The sequence below is a fragment of the Macadamia integrifolia genome, chromosome 8 (assembly GCF_013358625.1).
Source record: "Macadamia integrifolia cultivar HAES 741 chromosome 8, SCU_Mint_v3, whole genome shotgun sequence".
NCBI classification, from domain to species: Eukaryota; Viridiplantae; Streptophyta; class Magnoliopsida; order Proteales; family Proteaceae; genus Macadamia; species Macadamia integrifolia.
In genome coordinates, this window is record NC_056564.1 from 3,154,012 (window position 1) to 3,166,258 (window position 12,247).

General features: G+C 36.6%; 1 long non-coding RNA gene across 1 annotated transcript in view; it reads left to right on the forward strand.

The window, feature by feature from the left end:
- LOC122087438 overlaps positions 1–1,475 on the forward strand; it is a 3,828-nt gene extending 2,353 nt beyond the window's left edge. The window contains exon 5 of the long non-coding RNA XR_006142755.1: positions 728–1,475. This is a non-coding gene — a long non-coding RNA (uncharacterized LOC122087438). The remainder of the gene's footprint in view (positions 1–727) is intronic.
- The last annotated feature ends 10,772 nt before the right edge of the window (positions 1,476–12,247 follow it).

Genomic DNA, 12,247 nt, shown 5'->3' on the forward strand with positions numbered 1-12,247 from the left:
AAAAAAAAATAAAAAAAAAAAATAAAAAAACAAGGTTACATGTGTGTTAATGATCTGGACTAAGTGAAGGAGCAAATGACTTGAATAATTATAGCAAATCTTAGCATATTGAGATTTTCCATTTCTTTCTATATAATCTCTCTTTTTTTTTTTTAATTTACTGGAAGCCACGTAGTTAATTTTTTTTTATGAGTACCACTTAATTTCTTATGTATCATTCAGATATATCAAATATAAATTTTACATAATAATTTTAAAATAGTCTAGAGCTGCTTCGTTGAGGTATGGATAGGCCCTAAACTATTTGTTTGGAACATTGCAGGGAGACAGATCCTCCCGTGTGACTAGTTAACTGCTGTTATTGCTTTTGTTTTTGAGTTACCCCCTACCCTTGATTAAAGACTTATATATGATTGTATCACAAATATAGGTATTATGAGGGTGCCTTCTTGGTTTACTCCTTTCAGATGCCATGTCACCTGTTTACTTCATGTATTAGATCAAATGTTTACTTCATAATCATGAAAAAATAGGAAGTGTAGCATGGAAAACCCTCATCTGGATGATGGCATGATCTCCTTCTACATTAATTGGTTTATGGGCTTCTTGGTGTATATAACTCTCCCAAGTGTGACGAACTAAACTTTTAATAGGCCAAGGCCTGAAGATCCTCTTTTTTTTTCTCATAGCATTAACTATCTTTTTCTTCGTGTGAAATTTTCTGTAGATCCATGAACATGTTTCTGTTGATCTTCTATAAGTATTTAGTAACCACACAAAAGAGAGTGATAGAAAGGTACCTATGCTTGGTCTAAGTTTTGATCTGGACCCTAGATCATGAATTTGATGTTCCTAATAAAGTTGTACCTCAACTGGTGTATCTAGCAATTTGTGTAATGTCAAACTGTGACATATCCTTACCAAAAAAAGAAAAAGAAGAGAGAAGCTGTGACATATTTTTAGATTTGGTACAATTGAAACTTACAATATAACTGTCAATGAAATTCTTTAGTTTTATCGTGCTCTTATTTCAATGGTGTTGACATGGTCAATTCATGAACTCCAATATGTATCTATTCCATGAATTATTTCAGTTGTGATGTTACTTCTAATTGTCCTTCTTTCCGACTTTATGATCTTTAGCATCTCCACGATGGACTTTTCTTAGAGTATTGACTTCACCTGTAATATCATTTGTTCCTCTCATGTGTGATTTTTGTTCTTAGAAATTGTCTTGGGGAACTATCTAGTGGAATACTCTTGCATATTCACTTGTGCATGCTTTTGTTTTGGGTGTGCGTTTGAGAGTGAGTACAAGTGTAATGCCCTTGTTCTGTTGTTGATCAATGGAAAATAGCTGATGGAAAGTGTCTCAAAAGAAAGAAGAAATTGTATGGGCCTAAAAAACCGGAAACTATGTTACTGAAATGTAATTGAAAATTTTGGAAAATGATTTACCGTTTTTAATTTCTGGATGTTGTTTTCTGGAAAAGTGGTTGTATCTTGGTTAATGGTACAGTTGAACATCCATGGAGAATACTAACCCCACTTCCATCATATGGCTAGATTCTTTTCCTCATTAAACCATGCCTAATAGGATGTATTGTGCTAATCTCAGTACAAAATCTCTTCACCTTATAGATTTTGGTGCTGTATTGGACCGATCTCACTACAAGAAACCAGTTTTGACCCAAAAAAAAAAAACTACTTTTTGACTCTGTCGGCCAATAGAGCACCAAAATCTATGGATACAACATACTCTATATATAATTTACCCAAAAAAAAAAAAAACTCTAATAATATTGCCATCTTAAAAAAAAAAAAAAAAAAAAAAAAAAAAAAAAAAAAAAAGAGGGTAAAACCTGGTTCTTTGTAGTAGTTTGGATTGTCGAGGTCTAAAAAGACACCAAATCTGGATCCGTTTCTGGGTGGATCTGCATTGATGTTTGGTGGGTTATGGGCTCAAGAGAACTTTGTCAGCTAGTTTATAACTTGGTTGTGCCAGGACCGACGGCCTGACCTTATGGCAGGTTCTTATTTTGGCCGACTTGGGCACAACAATATCCTGATCAATATTTGAGATATGAGGGCTGGCAACAGTTACGTTGTAGTTCCTGGTATCGCAATGGCCGCCAATACTGATACCCATCGTTTTAGTGCACGGTATAGGAATGGGTATTTGGCCCATGATTTTCATTAAAAAAAAAAAAGGAATTTATGACTTTTTAACCCTGGTTGGAAAAAAAAAAAAAACTAGTCACACGTTCCGTTCAATTTTTTCCAAAAAAAAAAAAAAATGAAATGGAATCCAGGGTCCTATCTTCGTCCTTTCATCAATTGACGGTGTGACATAGCAAACAGATACGGGTGATCCAATATCGATGTTTAGAACCATGCTGATACCTACCTTATCGATAGCTGATTCCATGGTAAGAGGGTCTTAGTCTTCACCCTTTTTACCCTATTGATTCTTTGAAGCCGCCAAAAGAACAGTATGAGTCTTTATGTCAATAGCTTAAATTTCTTAAACCAATTGAATTTCTCAAACCAGGCTTGAGGAGCTTGTTCAAAATCATAAAAGCATTCTCCGTTTTTTGGGGGTTGAAAATAAAAGCGTCTTTTGAAGTCGGCAAAAGAAAGTATGTATGGGTGTATATGTCAATAGATTGAATTTTTCAACCCAATTGAATTTCTCATATCAGGCACCGAGGAACCAGTTTGAAACCAGGGAGAGAGAGTCTTTTGAAGCCCACAATAGAAGAGTATGGGTGCATGTATCAATAGTTTTAATTTTTCCACAGAACTGAATTTCTAAGATGAGGCACGAAGAGCCAGTTTGAAAGCATCGAGTGTCTTCGAATTGGGATAAAACCGATGTTTAAAACGCTGGTTGCAGCTTGCACCTCCATTATGCCCCAAAAGAAAAGCCAGGAAAGCTTTTCATGCAGTACCTTTTGTATTGCTTTTTGGTTTTGAGGGTTGAGCAGATATGGCTGTATCTTTTGTTTTTTTCCTGACCCTTTTGTATATGGAAGTGTATGTCAACTTTTAAAGTAGCTATAGAGAAGAAGGGTTTGATGGTGTGATGATTCCATTTTCTATAAAAAGAGAAGAAAGAATATGGTATCCCACAGGGAGATCTTTCTACATTGTTATATGTATTAGTAGTGGGGGGGGGGTTTTAAGTGGTTTGGTTGACCAAAATTATAAGAAGCGTTTGTAATCCTTCTTCTATTGAAAGAAACTGCTAGTTTGATGGGTTTATATATAAATAATGGGAAAATGACAGAATGCTAGCGGGTTACAATGGAATTAGGAATGTTAGCATTTATTGACCCTTAGATGAAACATAATCGATCAATCTCAATCGTTTGTATCTATTGTCCTACTTAAGTTGCCCACCACTGCCGCTTTATGATTCCTCTCCCTCTCCCTCTCCCTCTCCGACTCCGACTCCAACTCCCATCGTCGGCCGAATGTTTAGTTGCTTCGCCAATGCCAGCTTTTGCTTATGTGAATACCACATTGATCGAATAAATGTTAAAAGAAATCAGAAGTGCTTGCGAGTAGCGCCCATTAGAAAAGTGTGATTACAGTTCAAGAATCTCTAATGAGATATGTTGCAAGAAGCTGGAATACATTATTGAACAGTTGGACAACATGAAAGAATGCATATATCAATATCAAGATGCAGATCCAAACAATGGTATTCAAGTTGTATGACACTAACAGAATCCCTTCCCCCCGACCCCCCACCCACCCACCCACCCACCCACCAATCTCCCGGTTAGAATAGTATGGATTAGGTTAAATGAACCATCCTCATCTGACAGAATGTTCTGATTAGAATAATTGAAGTAGTTATGGGAATTTGTAAAGTAAAAAATGTCACGCCAAATACTAAAATAGAAGAAGCTATGCTGCTAAACAAGGGAACGTATGGATCTTATACTTATGGGGTTGAGAGTGTTGTGTTCTTTGGAACTTTCTTCAAGACTAACCAATTGATCCTTGGAAAGTCTGAGTTTCTGCCTAGACCCGTCGCCGTCTTCTTCGTCACTGATCCCACGCAAACAGGCTCTTTCAATCTCAAGCTCTTCTCCGTTTATATCGCTCTCAATTCGCTTTTCACTCACGCTCGATATCATGTTGTTCGGAGAGGAGACTTCGCTCGATATTGAGTTGAAACTTGGTTAGTAAAGAAAATCATTAGCGTCTAGGCCACATAGATCTGATTACGAAGAAAATAGAGAAAGAAAACAGGGGATTATTGTTTGTATATCAGAAATCGAAGTTCGATTTCTCCGGCTGGATCTAGTAAAAGATCCCACCGGAGTTCGCTTTCTCCGACTGAATCTAGGAAAAGGAATGGCTTTTCCGACTCATAGAGAAAGAGAAGAGAGAGAAAGAGGGAGAGGAAAGGTGTAGCAACAGTGGATTGAAAGTTTGTATATCTTCTCTCCATCCAACAGTTTATTTCTATGTGGTAAAATGCAATACCAACTATTAAAATGTCAAGTCTTACATAATAAGTTCATTCCCCCCTCCTCCTCCCCACACACACCCCCCCCCCCCAAAAAAAAACATCCATAAGTACATAATTTCATTGTGTAAGGCAGGGCTGTTGAGGAAGTCATTACCTTAGATATTTGACTCATCAGGGAAAAAGAAAAGAAAAAAAAGGGGGGGGGGGGGGGGTGGGGGGAGACCCCAAGTAATTTACATATACCATTCATTTTGGATTAAATTTATCATAGCCATAAACAGATATAATTGGAATGAGATATGTTTAAAGTTTTATTGTGAAAAACGGTTTAATTGTGAAAACCGGCAGCAAGGACTGTCTAGCTAACAAACGTACTTTAGCAAATGTGTATGAGTCGTTTGTTTTTAGTGATACTCTTATCAAACAGCATACAGTTGCATCAAATTGATACCAAAATTCAATAATTTATATCCAAATCCACTATATGTCATGGAAAATTTTTCAAAACATAAAAACTTGTGTGATGACTGAAGGAGGGTTAATAGTTGAAAGAGGAAGGAAAAGAGAACACATATGGTGCCCAACAACTAATACTATTAAGGGTTTAAAAACAACTAATACTAATCCGGGTTAGTCCCGGCGGTAGAATTGGTGGAAATTGGCTAAAAAAACCCTTAAACACTAGTTTCCATATGGATTGATCTGATCCAGATCAACCCAAATCTGCCGATCTGATCCTATTTTCAAACCCTGATAGTCTAATACTAACTCAAACCAGAGCTGCCCTGTGAATGCTTAGAGGGCAGGTTTTTTTTTTGGGTGGTGGGGGGTGGGTGGGTGGGTGGTCAACAAAGAATTTTACAGGCTGTGTTCACCAGACCAGAAAAAAACTAACAATAACCAAGAAAATAGAAGACCTGCCTTCTGAAATCTGAAGGCTTACAAACCTTTCCATGGAATCTGAGGATTATAAGAAGTTAGAAGATAAGACACAAAGGTGAGTGGACAGGAGTTAGTTCCCCTGTATCCTTTGTCTTCCTTTGTCTCCTTTCACTTATCTTATCCCATGAATAAAATAGAGATTTTGTTTCATTGACAAGTCAAAATTCAATCCATAAGCTTCTGCCTTCCAAATTTTCAAATTCCCAAAGTCCATCTTGTGATGATACTCTTACCAGATAATGCTCAGGCTTAGCTCATTGTAATGAAACAGTCCAGCAGGCAGCAGCTTCCAGCCATTAAATTAAACAGTACATGTGAGATTGTATATAGTATTGTTCTATTTACAACACACACTGATGGTCAAGAAAAGGTTACTCCAATACATAGACATAGTAAAAGAAAATACTTTTCAGACTATTGAAAATGGAGCCATGAAAGTGTGTTTCCCTTGAGCTTGTAATTTTCTTCTGGAGTTGCTTTTCTTTCTTGTTTTCCTTTTCTGGGACTCAGTAATGGCAATTGACAGCTTCTTCTCACGTGGAGGTTAGGTTAGGTCATAGTCATAGTCATAGGTGGCTTAGCCACCCAAAACCAACTTGGCTTTGAATCTTTTCATAGAGAGAGCCAAAGGCAAGTTATGTGGTTAAAAGAGGTTTTATTGGTAAGAAGATCACTTGAGGACCATTTGGTTTGGACCATATCAGGAACTCACTAACTCATACCTAATGGAATGAATGGACTAGAAAAGGGCATGCATGGATGTTGAAGTTTTGAGGAGCTATCAGGAGTTGAAATTCCAAGCCAATCAAAAAACCCCATATGGAGATTTTGACAAATTTGACTGGTGGAATCTTTTGGAATATATACTCACTTGTAAGGTATTGGAGCATTAAATCATTCACTTGCTCTGCTTTCTTTCAACCAGATTCCTTATCTAGGATGCCTAGGCTTGCTCCACTAGTAACTGCTGTGGAGAGAGAGAGAGAGAGAGAGAGTGTTTTTTTAGACTAATGTCGCTGTCCACTTTGACATAAGCACACAACAGCTCTGTAATTTAAAAAAGGGGTAGCACAGTAGTCACTACTCACTACACATGATCCTGGGGTGAGTGGAGTTCTCTGTTCCCACTTATTTTAATCCCCAAAAGATGACCTTTTAAAAGAAATGGCTCTATCTTTTAGATTTAAAGTTATTCCTCCCTACAAGAGAACATGAACAAGGGACCAAGACAGTGGCTCCTTTTTATTCCACTCCACCTTTTGATAGCACCATATGCTTTCAACATGCTTGCCCATGAAAAGGGGAAGAGAGAGAAGAGAGAAAGAGTGATTCTTTTTGGGGATGAAAGTTGATTACATTGAAGCAAGAACCCTTAACAAAGGAATCCTTAATGGACCCTTGGTGGGCTCTAGGGTTCCTTTTCCTCTATCCCTAAGTTTGCTAGACTTTCTGGGGCAAGTCAACATAAAAGGTGGAGAGCAGGGTTTTTTTTTCTTTTTTCTAAGGGAACCTCTCTCCTCTATACTCTCAAGTGGTGACCCCAGCAAGGGCTGATTGGGGTCATGGGCTGTCCACCACTTTATGATTCTATAGACTATAGGGCATTATACGTCTTGATCTTAGCTTTTTGCTTTTCAGATAATTTAAGTAGATAATAGATTTGTTTTGATTTAAGGGCTCAAAACCCTGGGAATTGTGAGCCATTGTCTTCCCTTAACACCACAAACTACTAGGTTCATCACTGAGCTATGCCATTCATTGTTTCAAAAATTGGAATCCAATGGGTCAATCGTTGTCAATCTGAAAAGGCAATTTTAGGGTTTTTGGAACTGATTCCAAATTTAAAATCCTTGATACTTTAAAATCTAAATTTTTTACAAAAAAAAGAAAAAGGGATTGAATATTTTCAGTTTAAGGAATAGTTAAATAGTATGAAGTTTGAATTGAAGCAGAAGCTGCTTTAGCAGAAGAAAACTGAAAAAGAAGGTAACATTTTAGCTTTAAAGTCAACTATCCATTATTCTCCATATGGGCTATTAATTATATTAGGGTTTACCCAATTCAAAATCCAAGTGGAGAAAGAGACAAAGACAGAGACAAAGGAGCATGCTCATCATCTCATCTCTTCCAACCCACTTTCCCTAATAGTGATCTGATATCACATGCAAAAACCTATCATGAGCAAGTCAAACCTAATCCATTAACACCTCTTCTCTCCTCTTTATAAACATTATTATTTTTCAGGGTTACCTACCCTAATGGATCATGCAAGCACCTGCGCGTGGCTATCCACGTCAGCATCGGCGCGTGGAATTGATTCGAATTGGTAGGCTTGATGAATTTCTAGGGTTTAGTCTAACTCCTAGTTGATTCCATTTGAATCGAAATCCATAGAGGTTGATCCCATTATTGATTTTGATTATTCGGTTCTTATACTAGGATGTTCTATCTATGCCAGGATTTCAAGAAATGAGATCAAATTGATCGAGCCCGATCTTGATTATTGATGATTCCAAACAATCGATTCTATGCTAGGTTTCTAGGATTTAGATTGATTCCCACAATATTCACAATCTAGAACCAAATTGGTGCATTGATCCATTCCTATAAATTCTACTCTGATTTCGATTGATTCGAATCAAAATCAACACTGACTAATTCAATTTCCGAGTTTACTAATCTTGTTCTATGTTTGAGTTACATACATGGTTAATACATAATGTGGTGAGGAATGGGTATCAATACCATTGCAATGTTGAAGCTTGGCTAGCAATAAATATTAGGCAGCACTATTTTTTTTTTTTTTATTGAAAATGACATGATGCATAGGTGAGGGAATCTGGGAAGTGCAAAGGGAATGTGGGGTCCGTCATCCACTTGATGGCAATGGCCAATATAGGGTTAGTGAAAAGTGCAAAATTCCTTGGCCAACCCAACAATACTAATGGGAAAAACAGGAAGTACTGAAGCATATTTATGAGTGAGGCCATCCTTGATAAGTTCAGATCTTCCTAATATTACCCCTTGGAATTGGAAATTGGTCCCCTTGGCTTGAAGCACCAACATCCTCAAATCTGTTCATGATGATCAAAACTCAGAATTGGATATGAGATCAATCTTCATTGATTATGATTTAAATAATTCATAACTTGGCCAATACTGGGAACCAGCCAAATTTAGCGATGATCGCGATGATGATAGTTGATTCCGATATGAATTAAGTGATTTGTCAATCCGAATTTTAATTCTAAATTTTTTTTCAAGAGCCCATTCGTATGGTCATATCACCCATAGTGATTCCTTGTTAATGATATCTCATCCTCCTCCTCTCTCTACACTTATCCAATTGTTGAAAGTCTTACATTTGTTTCAAAAAAAAAAAAAAAATTGTTTTTGTTGAAAGTCTTACCATTAATCTTTGTTAATTTGACTAATTAATACAATTCACTACAAACACGCAATATTAAGGGGGGGCAGGGGTGGGGCCCAATAGATTAAAGGTTTTAGCCGATTGAGATGGGCACACATGAATTCGTGAAAATGGTGGGCGCAAAAGCTGGGCGACGGCTGACCAGTGGCCCACACCACAACCGATGTCAAAATGAAATCTCTTTATGTTAATTAATTGGATTTGGTTAAACTGAGGCTAATTAAGCTTTAAGCAGCACAAGAGGTTTGACCTTTAAACTGAATGGAAAGTGCAGGAGCATCTATCTGGAAGACAACTAATATGGAATTGGGGTAGTTCATAGTTGGCGGGTGAGGCCGGTTTGACCCGTCACTGGAACAAAAGCCCACCTAACACATAAATGGCTAGTTGCTTAGGGTTTCAAGAATCAGAATTCGAATCCATTGGATCGGAATCAACTGAACTTGATTGAAAAAAAAACAAAAATTTTGGGAGATAGATCCATGGCTCATTGTGTGAGAAGGCATGCAAAAGAATCATAACTCTAACATTATGAGGATATTTTTTCCTCTAACTTTAATATATTTTCTTTTAAAATCATAATTATATAATTTATTTGAAACTCTTACTATATTTAGTAATTGTAGTATAATTTATTTGAATCTTTTACTATATTTTGTGCTTCTACTTTTAAGATATAATATTTATTTTTATATTCTCAAAATCTATGAGATTTGATTGAAATAAAATACATTTTAATAATAAAATTTAGAATAATTTGTATAGTTAATAGTTACACAATCATGTTTGACAAGGATTTTAAAATTTAAATAAGACGAGGATGAGGATGAGCGGAGCCTGTGATGTAATAGCTGACACTACCAGCTTTAATTAATTAATTAATTTATTTATTTATTTATTCAAACAAATACAAATTATAATATATATATATATATATATATATATGTATATCATGGGAGAGTGATGGGCATGCTAACAGAATACAAGGGAATTATAAATGCTAACAAGATTTTGACAGTAGGATTTGACCAAATAGAATTAAATCGTTGAATAAAGAGAAGATATACAATCTCTCAATCCATTGTTGCTATACCTTTTCTCTTCCCCTCTTCACGCTACTCTTTGCATCTGATCGGTGACCGGTGAAATGGTTGCATCTCCTTTCCACTTCTCTCCCTCTCCCTGCCCTCAATTTCAGGTTTCGGGTTTTAGGTTTCATGTTCCTTCTCCTCTGTCTCACTCGGCTCAAATTTGGATTAATTCTGCTCCAATCCGGCTTCGTCTTCCCCACTCTCTCTTTTCTGCAACTCTTCATTCTCTCTCATCTATCAGTAGAAAAAAAAAAAATTGGCCACAAAATAAATGATGATTTCCCTGCAACTATGCATACATCCCATTTGCATTGCACATAAAAATCATCTTTAAGTTGGATTGATTTGGCGATCCTCCACTGGGGCTTTTTTTTGTGTTTGTAGTGGAGACTGGAGAATGCTAAACCAGTGATGAGTATTTTAATGGAGAATCATCCTGAAATTCTACCATAGTAAATAGAATTTTCTTGACCTAACCTCCACCCTCTTAGGTTTTAAAATCAGATCGTTTAAAATCGAAACTGATTATTAGAATGTGGTTTTAAAATCTGAAATCCTCTTTCGATTTCATTCAGATTCAGTTTTGGGATGGAAACCTTAGTTTTTAATCGATGGATGATTCTTCCCCTTCTTTAACAACTTGAATTTTCATCATCAAAAGTTAACCTTCAATCTGTTAAAACCCTAACCATAAAGTTATTCCAACACCTTGTTTTAATAATCCTAGTGATACTAGGACTCTGATTGAAGAGGAAAGAATACCACAGAGCAACGGTATTGATTAAGCTTTGTAACACAGAGGCTATAAACAGTTGAGATCTTTTATTTTTCATATGTTAATCACTAACCCACTAGCATTCATTTATTTTTCTCATATCTCATTGGACCCATCTAATAAAAAAAATTAATAATAATAAATAAAATAAAATAAAATAAAGAACAAATGCCCAGAAAGGTCGGCAGTGGGACCCACCTAAACAAATTGACGGCAGCTGCTTCCTGTTAGCATAATTGACGTAAGTAAAATCGTTGAATATCTGTAACATAGGATCACCACAACTGATCCATCATCATCCATTAGAATCAAAATAAATAAATAAATGTGGGCCACCTTATGTTTTTCTCAACTCTCAAGACTGTGAGACCGTGACTGTGATGAATATAGATCGCTATAAGCCTGACTGTGACTGAAAGTGGAAGCTCCTCCGAGATATGAGAGACGGCATCGGGAATCCATAAAAACGTGACAACTAAAAAGGCTGAAGCCCTATGGGTCTCCTCCAAGTGTTCCAACATGGATAATGATATTGCCTTATACACATGGTTTTAAATATCGGAAACGGATGTTTACCAACAAAAAAAATATCGGAATCGGATCAGTGAATCAGTTCATATGAATTGGGATTTGTTGTCGATCGAAGATTCGTAATATTCTTTTTTGTTCAAATCAAAATGTAATGATTTGTCGATTTTTTGAATTTTTAGATTTAGATTTAGACTTCCTCTTGAATTGAACCATTAAAAAAAAAAAAAACTCTTTAGATTTATTTTGCCACATGGACACTGAATTAGCCAAATCAGCTCTCCACATGGAGGATCTGAGAAGTGAAAAAAGATTGGGTCGGAGTGGGACCCATAATACGACTTGAATGATATGTGCCCGTGCGCGCGAGGTGGGTGGGGGAGAGTTGACTATTGGACCCAGCAAGCATCGACCAATATCATAAAAAGTATGAAACGGGATGTGGGACCGTGGATACATTTTGATGATTACCCACCGACGTGCCCAGTTGACATGGTGGTGAGTGGTGGCTGAGTCGTAAATCATGATGGATAATGGATGGATGGATTGAGTGGAAATGGAAGGGCTGGCAAGGGGCCCACCCCATCCATTCCACTTCCACCCAGGGTAATCAATGTAATCGATTATCATGATATTGCTTTTCTTTACGTACACTATATATATATATATATATGAAACCTCTTTTCTTTCTTTTGCGTTTTTTAGGTGCTAAAGACGGTATAGGATAAAAGAGGTTTTAAACCTGAGGATCCATCATCCGTCTCAAATTCATTACCATAACTTCCACCTTGTACCCACTCACCCTCTCCATAGTCTTGGTATTTTAATTTTTTTTTTCTTAGCTATTTGATCAATTCTGTATTTGGTTGAAACTTGATATATAAATCAACCGAGGAATTTGGGTTCTGACTTTTCACAAAATTTCTGCATCATTTAACTTATCACATGGAGATATTGGTGTCTAGTCCAATGATAGTCTTTAAAGACACATCAAA